The 14,524-nt window shown below is 34.2% G+C and overlaps 1 long non-coding RNA gene across 2 annotated transcripts in view; it reads left to right on the top strand.

Annotated features, from left to right (window-relative positions):
• Positions 1 to 1,044: 1,044 nt before the first annotated feature.
• Positions 1,045 to 14,524, top strand: part of LOC149561403 (uncharacterized) — a 114,887-nt gene continuing 101,407 nt past the window's right edge. For both annotated transcript variants that reach the window (XR_016363433.1, XR_016363434.1), the window contains exons 1-3: positions 1,045 to 1,987; positions 2,128 to 2,276; positions 3,008 to 3,152. This is a non-coding gene — a long non-coding RNA (uncharacterized LOC149561403). The remainder of the gene's footprint in view (positions 1,988 to 2,127; positions 2,277 to 3,007; positions 3,153 to 14,524) is intronic.

The raw sequence follows: 14,524 nt of genomic DNA, 5'->3' as shown, positions 1-14,524 counted from the left end.
GTACAACGCCTACCTCTACCAATGAATTTAATGGGTTTATAGTACACATATAGAAAATCAAGGTGAAGTAAACACAATTGAAGTAAACCCATTAATTTTCTGATGAGATTGAAGAACCCATTAATATCCTAATGAGGCTAAAGAACCCATTAATAAATCCCAAATGTGCTTGCTCTACTTTTTGAATTTCTTTTGGTCAAAACATTATTAAATTGGTTCACTTTAGATCCTCAGGCGGTTTCAACAAATACACATCTCTATTTCATTGCATAATCATTTGTTATTTGAAAAGATTAGTTTTGAACTCAATCATATTTACTGAATGAACGATCACCTACTATTAGTACACTATTAGACTAGACCTCATTGGATCTATAGGATTAGTTATGCGGTAAACTTTGCTTGTAGGGTAAAGTTAGGGTTATGATAGAGGGTTGTTTCCTCAAACAATGTATTAGATTGCATTCATACGATCTGAAATGTTAATGAAGAAAATAAGTTCAAAATCATTGCAAGATATTATAACAAGTTGTATTTTGTTAGTAGTAGTTCACACAAATTCATTTTTCATGACTATGATGGTTCAAGTGATAATCATTGCATTTAAGTGATGTTCATATAGATGATGATGTATTACTATTTCTAGAGACTTCTTACATCTTAAAATGATTTCCACTCCATTGCTTTTAGCCATGAATTCAACCCCAAGATCAAGCTCACTTAGAATAAGGGATAATGAACCTAATCAATTTAACTTTGTATAATAGACTTAATAAGCTTAATTTTTAATGTTGTTAGTTATTTATTATTTATTATCCTTTTCCAATCTTAAATTATGTAAGGAATTTATTTAAATTTTAAAAACCTCTATTATTTTACATAAATCTTAAAAAAATACTAGTTAAGATATTGGCTATATGATACTATCCATGGGGATATCAAATTTTTTCTTAAAGATTGTAATTATCCGTTTCTATCAACCTAACCGTTGCATTGAAGGTGCAATTGCTAGAACTAGCTTATTTTAGTTATGAATGAGTGAACTTTGGCAAGATGTCAGAGGGCTTTTACGAGCTCAGTCATGGCAGTGGTGTTGAGCATGATTGCTATTTTCCGTTACCGTGTTCATTTTCTCAGTACTACCGGTTGGCAGAATGGCCTATTTTTAGAGATTGGCTATTTTTTAATTTTTGAAATTTAGAGAACGCCTTTTGTTTTTCAAAGTATGTTACCGTTAGACGAAAAAGCACGATTTTCAGTTTTTTTCTTTATCTTAGCGTTAGACAATCTACAAAAATGCCGGGGACTGTTACCAACAATATTAAAATTGGAAGAAAAGTTCATCGATGCAGGACAGGCTAATATGCTTTATTATCATCCTTGACAATAAATTGAAGTACCCGAAGATGAAGCATGAAAACCATTTGTTATCATGGAAATTGCATTCCAATTGGAGATTGGATTTCACAACAGGAACACGATAGTGGAGGCCAAGCAAATTCACAGGCAGATAGGCAATCAGAATGATCGCATTGAAATGCAGCATAATGGATGACACAAGACATACGTTTGGTAAATTGCTTAAACGAAATATGCAGCTTTGGGTTGGTATGATCCGCGGCTTCATGAAGAATAGTAAGGCGAGGTGAGGCCAGGCGATTTCACAGAGAGAGAGAGAGAGAGAGAGAGAGAGAGAGAGAGAGAGTTTTATTGAGATGTGTGTCTTAATTTCAAACCGATCTTATCATATGCTACATGCGGCAGAATAGAAGATGCACGCCAAATGTTTGAGAAAATGCCTAAACGAGATACGGAGCATTGGACTAGCATGATAGGTGGGTATGTAAAGAATAGGCAGGCGAAGGTAGGTTTTGATTTCTATTTGGAAACGCGAAGGGGTGGCATCCACCTCGACCATTTTACTTTTACTTGTATGCTCATGGGAAGCAGGGGCCGAAGAAGAGTAGAACCCGCCATCGAGTTCTTTGTAAGTATTGTTGCTGAAAATTTTGCTTGTGGGGTAAGGGTTTATGGTCATGGCAGAGGGTTGTTTTTCCTGTTTGCCTGCTACTTTTTAATATTTGAAGTTCATCCTGCCTAATACTGTTATCGTTTCATCAAATCCAGTGGATGAATTTGTACGATGCGTTAATTTTGGCAATATATCTAAGAGGGTTTTCATTAGCTCAGTCATGGTGGTGTTGTTGAGCATGCTTGCACTTATGGGAGCGAATGCCCAACTTGTTCAGCCCCTGTGCCTGCCCCTACAAGCAATGGTAATAAAACCTAAATGCGCTCGCTCTGCTTTTTGATATTGTTTTGGTTAAAACGCTGTTAGATTAGTTAACTTTGGATCTTTCTGTGGTTTTAACAAATATCCATCTCTATTTCAATAAATAATCATATGTTATATGAAAAGATTATTTCTGAAATCAATCGTATATATTGAATGAATGATCAACTGTTATTAGTACACTGCTATATTAGTTCTCGGTGGTTCTGTAGGATTAATTCTGGGGTAAGTTTTGCTTGTGGGTTAAACTTAGGATTATGGCTGAGGATTGTTTCGCCTTGCCGGTTACGTTTTAAGTTTTGGAGTTTATCCTGCCTGACCACTATTATCGTTTCTTCATTGTCTGGGGATACCCTTATTACAAACCCCGGACGTTGTTCTTTTTCTGTTTGGACTTTTGTGCTTCTTTTCAGTTAATGTTTCAACAATTTTTCTGTTGGAAATGATTTCTGAACTTGTGGCTTATATTGGCAGTTCTGAACCCTGAACCTTGTTTATTGCTGTTCGCATCCTCTGTTATGAACAAATATTCATCTTCCGGTTCTGTGTTTTTCAGTGGCAGATTTTAAACTGATTGTTTTTGCGTTCAGTTTATAATTTTTGAACTCAAGAAGTTTCTGTTAAAATCATGTGCAGTGATTTTACAATCAAGGAGTACACTGTTAAAGCTAATTTTATTTGAATGCACTAATGTGGATTTTTATGATCATCAAGGATTTGGAGCAGTCCATTATTTTTATAAGGATTGAGAAAGAGGGATAGCTGAAGGATGATTGATCATAGAGAACAGAGGGAGGTGATGGAAGGCAGGAAGAGACTCCAAAAACTCTCGAAGAGACTGCGTCATTTCTGAAGTCATGTACACCCTCTTCTCCCCTCCTAAATTAGTATATTAATTCAGAGTTATACATTCATGAGTATTCATGAGTGCTTGCATTTACATTTCTTTGAGGTTTTTGTTAAACGGTTCAGCTTTCCTACACATACCTTTATTTTTCTTTAAGAGTACTTTATCAATCAATCCCTTTTCCTTTGGTGTTATGTGCTTGGGTTAGCTTTTATTGTTTGAAATGTTAGCTTATTCTCTTTTGCATTATGCTAATTCTATTGGCCTTATGAGATTTCGTGTGGAAATAATATTTGCCTCAGTTTAATTATTCAATGTTAGGTCAAACTTTAATTTCTTAACGTTGCGAAAGTCTTGATTATATTCACAAAGAGTGGTTGACTGGAGTTGCAGCCAATACTGGATTTGAGCATGTTGAAGTATTTATCTGCTTTCTCTTCTTCTAAGAAAGTGTAATATTGATTGTAGATTTTTACTCATTACAGTAGACTCGCATAGATAACCTTCTTCTTTCCGTTTCTTAAATATTTTATGAAACTGATTCTTCTTTAATTCTTTCTTTTTTTTTTTCCTCAATTTCCATAATGCCCTCCATTTCCTTATTGCTTTCCTTCGCTGCTCCTTATGGCCAAGATTTTGTTGTCTGGTACTATCTTGGTACAGCAACTCCCCTTTCTCTTCCAAAACCCAAGATTGAAATGTAGGTGTCTGTCTTGGTTATGGTACCTCAAACTCCTTAATCTCTTTGTGCTTATCCAACCATTCAGAATGGTTAATCTTGAAATGAGAATGCTCGTCATCTGCATTATCATAGATTAGTATGTACTGAGTGTTCCCATCCTCTGTTATGAACAAATATTCATCTTCCACGAACAAAAATGCATCCTTTGTTTCCATATTATGATTTTGTCATGCACCACATATCCAGAATTTTCTTTATGACCACAACTTGGGGCTAATTTATTACATGCTTTTGACAATAAGGGTGCAAGATATTTTAATTCTGACGTAATTAACTAGCTTTTCATTTATTACCTTGTTTGTGTAAGTGACCCATTGACAGAATTCAATAAGCTAAGACCATCCAGATTTATATTTGATATCCTTGAGATAGTCAGTCCTATTCAACCATTCACAAAGATTTATTATGTATATGTCTCATGTATTTTCCCACTTTTATAGCACTTGTCTTCTTGAAACTTGAAATTGCAATGATGAGGACACACCTTAATGAGGATGCTCCCTTCATCACAGTCTTGAACTACTCTTAACATGCTATTCCTTTAACAAGACTGCTGCTAATGTTGTTGATGTTTCTCATTAGTGTTATTGATTGTCTTTATTATCCTTGTCCTGTTCGTGATAGCAGTGGTTTCTCCATTGTGACAGTGCTTCATTACAACCACTGTTTTGCTCATGTTTGCATCACTATCTCAGCTCATTTCATTTTTCCTTTTGAAACCATTACTCAAAAGTCCATTGAGTATCATGGCAGTCATGGCAGTTATAGGTCTACTCTCTGTTCCAAGACAAAGTCTTGCCATCTCTATGATTGTTGCATGGATCTTGTCACAACAATGTCTTCCTCTCATAAAACATTGTCACTCAACCATAAAGAAGTGTTTTGTATCCCTCATACTGTTCTTGTTCACAATTGATGCTATTGCTGCTCCTGAACATCTTTACTGTCATCTTCTCATTGCCACTGTTCAAGTTCCATTTTAAATTCACTGTCATTCTGATCATCATTTACTGTTTGCATTTCATCACAATTTTTTGTTGCCATGACTCTAGATTCTACTGTCCTGAACCACTTAAATAGTTAATGCAGATTATTTATGTCACAAAACCTTTCCTTCATGCTCTTTGTGCCTTTGTCACATCACTTTGACACAGCCATTAGTTTTGTTTTCTCTGACTTTCCCTTGACTATTCCTCTCATAAAACATTGCCACTCAACCATAAAGAAGTGTTTTGTAGATCCCTCATACTGTTCTTGTTCACTATTGATGCTATTGCTGCTCCTGAACATCTTTACTGTCATCTTCTCATTGCCACTTTTCAAGTTCCATTTAAAAATCATTGTCATTCTGATCATCATTGACTGTTTGCATTTCATCACAATTTTTTGCCATGACTCTGGATTCTACGGTCTTGAAACACTTTAATAGTCAATGCAGATTATATATGTCACAAAACCTTTCCTTCATGCTCTTTGTGCCTTAGTGACATCACTTTGACACAGCCATTAGTTTTGTTTTCTCTGACTTTCCGTTGACTATTTCTCTCATGAGACATTGTAGATCCCTCATACTCTTCTTGTTCACTATTGATGCTATTGCTGCTCCAGGACATCTTTACCATCATCTTCTCATTGCCACTGTTCAAGTTCAATTTAAAAATCAGTCATTCTGATTGTCATTGACTGTTTACATTTCATCATAATTTTTTGTTGCCATGACTCTGGATTCTACTGTCTTGAAGCACTATAATAGCTAATGCAGATTAAAACCTTTCCTTCATGCTCTTTGTGCCTTTGTCACATCACTTTGACACAGCCATTAGTTTTGTTTTCTCTGACTTTCCCTTGACTATTCCTCTCATAAAACATTGTCACTCAACCATAAAAAATTGTTTTGTATCCCTCATACTGCTCTTGTTCACCATTGATGCTATTGCTGCTCCTGAACATCTTTACTGTCATCTTCTTGTTGCCACTGTTCAAGTTCCATTTAAATATCTGTCATTCTGATCATCATTGACTGTTTGCATTTCATCACAATTTTGTGTTGCCATGACTCTGGATTCTACTGTCCTGAAACACTTCAATAGTCAGTGCAGATTATTTATGTCACCAAACCTTTCCTTCATGCTCTTTGTGCCTTTGTCACATCACTTTGACACAGCCATTAGTTTTGTTTTCTCTGACTTTCCCTTGACTATTCCTGTCATTGCTAATTTATGCTCTTTTGAATATACAGTACCACGAAGCCTTGCCACTTCCTTGTACCTGTAACATTCATGCTCAGGGAACATTAATGTACACTATCTTTTGTCACTGTCAACTACGAGATCTTAGTATTGTTTCACATGTCTGATCTTCTCTTTCCATGACTGTGCCTTTATACTTTTTATCATTGTTGTCATCACTTGGAAAGCCTCATCCGCTGTTATTTGCTATACCTTGATTCATTAGTCCTTGGTGTTAAGTTTACAACCAGAAGTATATATAAATTGCAATAACTGAGATACTAAAAACAATATTACAAGGAACACCAACCCTGGGAAAAACCCTCCTCAATGAGGGAAACAACCCATCCCACCAAATATCAATCTTTTATTAAGATCTTCAAGCCAATTACAAAATCTCTCCTTGTAAAAACAAATCTCCAATACACAACTATCATAACGATCAATATATTTATTCACAACACACAGATGCGCTAAATGCACCCACAACATGTTCAACTTTTGCAAACTGTAAATGTACTCATGATCATGCCAATCTTAATGCCACATAATATACACTGTAAATGTACACAATCATACCAATCTCGACAACACACAATATATGGGCCGCCACAATATGGAACTGCTAATTACATAGAAGTGCCACAGCGTAGAATTGCATTCACATGTAATGACACACAATAATATATCTCCATTGTTCGCTGAAGCTTTGTATATGCATGTACACTCTCTACCATTTGGTAGCTACACAAATGAGTATATCAAAGAAAAATATTAATGTAAGGCTGAAGATGAATAGTCGTCATGCCACGACCCAACAAATGCTGATGGTGAATATCCATGGACATTGAAGGTGAATATGCACAAACATTGAAGGCGATTAGCTATGAATGCTGTCTTCTATAAAACCGACGATTTGAATAAGGACTACTACTGACAACTATATGAGATTGCCAGTATAAACATTTAGAATACAACTTACTAGGATGCCAAGTAGGATAACAATTTCAAACCAATAAGAAGTATACACATAATATAAACAATGCTAGGAGTAATCAAAATGACATATGAACACGATAGCATATAGGAGACAAGAGGTAATCAGTAAAGGCTTGGAAGCAAACCGTGCCACCAAGAGAACATGAACAATATGAGCCCATGCAAATGAATGAAGAACAACAACTGGTACATGTATGATTAGAAGATCTCTATCATTGCTACCATCTTCAACACTTAGAACTGTCTATATCCTTCTTTTGTTTGCCACCAAGAGAACATGAACAACATCAGCTAATGCAAATGAATGAAGAACAACAACAGGTACATTTATGATTAGAAGATCTCTATCACTGCTACCATCTTCAACAATTAGAATTGTCTATATCCTTCTTTTGTTTGATGAATCGCAAGCCTCGAATACTACTGTTACTGATTTGGCAATAATGTACACAAATGGTAGATATTCATGTACCACTTTTATTTGAACACAATAACAATGCTTCCCAATATTTTTAGACTACACCATTGTCTTTCCCTTTTCTTTACTATACATGGCAGTCATGAGTCTGTCCATAATAGTAGCCTTTACTAATTATATATTTGATCACATCATAATTTGATACATTAGTGTTGGTGTGAGTTTTGTTCCACTATAACATGCAGGATCAAATACTCAATGTTTCGAGATGAAACATCAAACACTCAATCCTCTCTTGATATAAGGTCATCTTTCATGTTAAGTTTGCAACATAAGATCATGAAATGCCTTTAAGGTTCCTTTAAGTGTTGGCACTTGCTCAATTAAATGATGCGATTTGCTGGTAATCACTTAGGGGACTTATGCTATTCATTCAATGGAAATCAATCGCTTGCACTTCTAATGATTTGGCTTCACAATGTGCATTAAAAATATAACCTGTTTTTTCAAATCTCTCTTCGACTCAAAACTTAAACTGACTTCTATCTACCTCTAACTATTAATGCAAGGAATTATCCAGATGACATGTACTCTAATAGATGTAGCTTAATCAATGATTTCACCCACCTATGCAAGCTTCTAAGGAGTACTCAAATAGTTTTCAAATCGATATCCCCTCGCCAATCCTATCAAATGGATGTAAACGAAAGATTAAATATCAATTGAGCTTAAGAGCTTTTAATCATTGAGTTACCACACAAGGCACTCCTACCATCAACTAGGGGCTAGTGGCTCGGATTTGCTTGAGTGAAGTGAATAACATCTCCAATTACTTCATCCAACTAAACTACTTCTAAACAACATGAAATGAAATCTTAAGCTAAGCAAGAGATGCAAAGAACCATGCAATATTCCAAAAATGATCATATACATCATCATGAAGACCAACACTGAGTAAAGAGCATTTTAGGTAGTACTTTGACAATAATTCTGCAACATTATTCCCTAAATGAGAAAACCTTAATAAATGGAGCTCAATTATAATGAATGACCAATATTAATTTGAAATTAAAGGCCATGAGTAATCCACATAACCACTTACTACAACTATTAAATGCTCGCCCAATTACATTTAACCACTCACCATGTGGGCCAATTAGAAAATTGTATTGCCTTCTTGGGCCAATAGGAAAATAGATTAGGCATAACCACTCAAGATAAGATGGACCAAAAAATGGGCCAATGAGAAGAGAGCACTTGCAGAAGAAGCCACCATCTAGTAAACCAATGAGAAAATTCAAATTCAACTAAGAACCAATTAGAAAAAAAGCCATCTTTGAAAATATTATTTATTTTGTCCCTCTCTCTTTTGATAATATAGTCAATTTCTTCCATTAAGACACTTGATACATTGTCATTGGTCGAGGATATGGATGCCACCTCATCATTCCTTATCCCACAAGGCAAACAACCACTTGTAAACAATTGTAAAATTTTAAATGATAATTTCAATATGAATTAGAAAACTATCACAGAGTTTCTATTTTTAATTTCCATTAAAATACTTCAATTAGGTAATGCAAATCTCATCTCATCTTGTGTTTAAATTTATTTGCAACCAATAATAATCAACATCATCTAAGAAATTGTTATTTTTGTTATTTAAGATAGATGCTAATTATTTAAATTAAAATACTCCTTGAATAAATTTATTGCTATTTATGTTTTATTGTTCACTAATTTCAATTGCCCATTTGTTAAAATCGATGCACCATTTGGATAAACTCAATGCAACATTGTATGAATGAATTAATCCATAATTTAAATCAATTCTTGTTTTGTGAAATTGAGGTAAATTTCAATCTCATCTCAATTCAAAACCCATTTAAAGTTATTTTTATTTTTTGCCTTTTTCTCATTTTCTCTCTCCTAATTAAAAAAAACATTTTATACAAGTTTTTGCAATTTGGACCATTGAAATTTGAGGATGTTTCACAATATCCCAATAAATTTCAAGATTTCAAAACGTTTCACTAAACTCGAGGAGAGGTTGGGTGGTTTCGTGATTGATTGTTTATTAATCTTGGAGTGGAAACCACTACCTACTTAGCCAAAACCATCAAATGATAAGTGAACCACAAGTGACTTAGGCAAAGATTACAATCCCAAAAGTGGAAAGCACCATATACTTAGGCAAAGCCATCAAATGTTAAGTGGAAACTACTAGAGAGTGGTGAAACCATTAATGAATAGGTGGAAACCACTACCCTCTTAGGCAAAACCTCTATGCATGAAGTGGAAACCACACGTGACTTACACAAAATTACACAAGCGCTTGGTGGAAATCAAGGGCAACTTAGGCAAGGTCCAACCAATGTACAGTGGAATTTAATGTTGACTTAGGCAAGGTGCAACCAACATGCAGTGGAAGTCAAGGGTGACTTTGGCTAGTGCATCTAGTGTGCATGCAAACTGAAGTGGAAATTGACATGGACTTAGACAATACATGTAAAGCAAAGTGGGAATCACCATGCACTTGGGCAAGTACATGCATTTTTTGCTCAATTTTGATTTTGATTTGTCAATGTTCACAATTTGCCAAATCTTACCCTTTATAACATGTCGACTTTTCAAATGTTGAGGGAAAGGATCTCTGCAAACGTAATAACAGTTCTCATTATTTCTATGTGTTCCAAGTGCATATTTGAATGTATATAAATGAGTATAAGAGATATGTCTCTATGGTAATTCGCAAGTTAATAACCATTAGACAATATATTAACAACAATATACAACCACACACACAAACACAAACACACACAAACACACAGACACATATAGAAGTAGATATATGTGAATTTTCCCATTTGATGATTAACTAATTGCAATATTGTTTAACCAATAACCATAGAAGGATTATCTCTAGATGAATTCAATCCAATTGAAGCTACAACATTACACTCCCTCTAAGCTAGGGAGGATAGTTATAGACCACATTATGCTCTCATGCACATAGAGAAATATTATCTCAAAATGATGCTCTTTGAAATGACATATTTAAAGATATCAATTCATACCCTCCAAATTAGATGTTATCTTTCAATATCATCAAAAGTATGATTCAACAAAGGAATATAAACCATATGATATTTGTCATACCTATATTTTCTTGGTATGTGTACTGGCATCAAGTCCATGTTACCTACCAAGAGAATATCTGCATATGGTGTAAACACCATGTGGGATACGTGTTATTTGATCTACAAAACAACAGAATGTAGTACATCAGAATAACAAGTAAGCTATCATGATCTCTGGGACAACAACTTAATGTAGTCCATCAAGACCTTCGGGACAACAACTTAATGTAGTCCATCATGACAAGTCAAGTCATTGTTAAGATCGTCACCTTGCAATAACGACCATAAACAAACATCGATGAAAGATCGTCACCTCTCATGATGTTTTCCAATAGAATCATGTAGTGACTCACATGATATCCACCACGAACCATGTCAGAGGGTGGATCCACCATAGCTACTCCTAGAGGGTAGAACAAGGGGTTTCACCTCAAACTTCTCTCTCACAGAGAAGAAAGCACGACAAGGAATTTCCATTCAAACTTCTCTCCCATAACCCCCTTTGAATCTGATATCAACCTTTTGACCTCCTTGTACAAGGTTGCCTCTCATGAAGTATCAGACTCCCTCTGAACCAATATGATGAAGTATTAGACTCTTTTGTTCTACATAATGGTTGTATGACATTTACATGGAGTCTCTAATGAAAAAATGTATTTGTATTAATGAGTTTTGTTTGCAATATAAAGATGATAATCAATTGAGTTTATGATTTTATTTGAAGGCTATATCAAACTTTATGATGTGCTTGGTGTGCTTGTTTGCATCACAATTGAGTGGTCTTGATTATTCTACAGAATGAATTTTGGAGGTAGTGATGACTTATGAAGGCTACATCAAACGTCATGATGTGCTTGTTTGTAGGACAATTGAGTAATATTGGTTCTTCTACAGATTTTAAATGGAGTGAAGTGCCATATAGGAATGGATGGGTTTGGAGGCATTGATGACATATAAATCTTTGGGTTGTGTATGACTTTTGTTTGGAGGTTGTGTCAAACTCATTTGACATGCTTGGTATGTTTGTTCGTGCATTATGATTTTTTGACATTAATTTTGTCTGTGTATGGATGTGAGTGTGTACAAGTAGGTAGGTATGTATCGTGTGTGTGCCTATATATATGCATTTGTATAGGCATCTAATGCATAGATGTATATGAATGTATATAGATGGATGTGCATAATGTATGTGTATCATGTATGAATAGATATATGTATGCATATATACATGCAATAATGTATATGGATGCATGTGTGAATTTATGCATGAATGTATGGATATATGGGGCTAGAAAGTGTAGAGGAGCAAGATCTGAAGCAATGGCTGCATTGATTACATAATAATCCAATTGTATAACAAGTTCATCTTAAAAACCATTTCATCGAGTTGTTTGGGTTTGGAATAATAGTAGGTGCATTGGGCACTATAGTTCATCAATCGTGTGTGTTCATCAACTGTGTGTGTGTGTGTGTGTGTGTATAGAGTTAGTACTGTGAATGCTAGAAAGGTAAGGTTGATAAACAATTATTGTTTATTCATTTTTTTTTGGTAAATTTTTTTTCTAATTTTTTAAAAACAAATCAACAAGTTGTTCAAATGTAACAAGTTTGACTAACTTGTTATAACAAATTGTTAAAATTGAAAGTATACATATAAAACAAGTATTGCAAATGAACAAATGTATGCATGAGGTTGTAGGTCAAGAAAAATATTCATGGATGAAGGAATGTATATACAGATGCATGCATGAATGCATGTACATATGTACTAGTGGATGCATGCATGTATCCTAGAATACATGTATACATACATATATGTATAATGAAATCATGCATGAATGAAAGCATATGCATTGATGTGCATGAATGCATGCATGGAAGCATATGCATTGATGTATGTATAATGGATGCATGTATACACAAATGTATATACTAATGAATGCATGCATAGATGGAAGCATATGTATGCATATATGCATCTATCTGTAAATGTACATGTTAATATATGTGTCATGAGTTTGAAGCAAGTAGGATCTAAATAAATTAAACAATGGAATTTTAGAAAAATGTTCGATTTCAAATTTAGTATAAATGTTTGTGTATAAATATTTATAAATATGTACATCTTTTAAAATTAATTTATAGATGAGTATAAATGTGTAAGTATATTAATGTGTATAAATATTTATAATTACTTATAGATATTTGTAAATAAGGTATATAAATAAAGTAAGCTACAGTTTATGGAAATTTTTGTGTTAAGAGTTTTTGGCATCAACGCTTTAGATCATCATCTCTAATCCATCATTTGGACTACAAGAGAGTTGAAGGAATATGGTTAGGGTAACTATTGGACTTAGGTTTAGCAATAGGGTGCCTAGCTAGATTTAGGGTTAGACTGAGGCATACAATAAGGTAATTGTTATGATGATACTTAGATTTTTATTTAGGATTAGGGTTTTACTTAAGTTTATAGTTAGACTTAGCATCAAGAATATGGTTAGGGTTACAGTTATACTTAGGTTAAGCCATAGGGTGATTGGTTTGAATTAGTGTTAGAGCAAGGCATACAATAAGATTGTTGTTATGATGATAGATATATATATTTAGGATTAGGGTTTTGCTTAGGGTTAGATGTAGGGTTATAGTTAGACTTAGCATTAGGAATATGGTTAGGGCTAGGGTTAAGGTTATGATAAGGATTAATGTTAGGCTTAGGATTAGGGTTATGGATATAGATATAGGTAGGATTAGGGTTTGGATTAGAATCACGATTACAGTAATGCTTTTGTTTAAAGTAACAACAAATAGAGTTACAATTATAGTTTGATTAAGAGTAGGGCTAGCATGAAAGTTAGGGTCAAACTTACAATAAGTGAAGGGTTATGCATAATATTATGATTAGGTTCATAGTTATAGTAAGGGCACACTTAGGATAAGATTCTTTCGTGTATTTTTAAAGCTACAAGTTTAAAATTCCAATTAGGTTTACACGTAGGAGTTGAGTTAGGGTTAGGGTTTCAAATTATATTTGTTGTTATAATAGGCACCCTATAACAGTTAGGTATATACTCATAATCACTGCTAAGGTTAGGGATTGAAGTAGGACTATGGTTAGAGTTAGAGTTAAGGATACCTAGACATGCTTACATGTAGGGTTAGATTAGGTTAGAGTTACAATTAGGTAAGGGTTAGGTTTAGAGTCACAATTAGGGTTAGGGTTAAGTTTAGAGTTACAATTAGGTTTAGGGTTAGGTTTAGAGTTACAATTAGGGTTATGGTTAGGTGTAGAGTTATTATTAGGGTTAGGGTTATCTTTAGAGTTACAATTAGTGGCAATGTTATGACAAGGTAGGGGTTTGGCTTATGATTAGGGTTAGGGTTAGGACTAGTGTTAGAGTTACATATAGGGATATAATTAAGGTTATGGTTAGGGTTAGGGTTAGGCTTAGAGTTATAGTTAGTGGAAAAGTTACATAAGGTAGGGTTTAGGCTTATAATTAGGTTTAGGTTAAGGAGTTATTTTTATAGTTGGTCATGTTGATGTTTGATAGCTTTAGTTGGATAAATTATAGTGCACATATATATAAGTGTGAGATGTAATTATATTATTAAATATATGAGAAATTCATTTGCTATTATATTAATTAAATATTAATGCATAGATATGTCCCTTAAAGGGACATGTCTATCCATATCTCATCCAATATAAGAGAGATCGCTACACTTGGAACACACATACCAAGAAGGCAGTGCTTTTACATTTGCAAGTGATCCTTAGAAAACCAACATGGCATTCTATATGCGTTACGAAAAAGGCTTTCAATTGTTTGGCCGAGTTAGGAATAGGAGTAAAG

The sequence above is a fragment of the Cupressus sempervirens genome, chromosome 4 (genome assembly GCF_028749045.1).
Source record: "Cupressus sempervirens isolate cs-2001-9-10 chromosome 4, ASM2874904v1, whole genome shotgun sequence".
NCBI lineage: Eukaryota > Viridiplantae > Streptophyta > Pinopsida > Cupressales > Cupressaceae > Cupressus > Cupressus sempervirens.
This window is presented reverse-complemented; position numbering and strand designations above follow the sequence as displayed.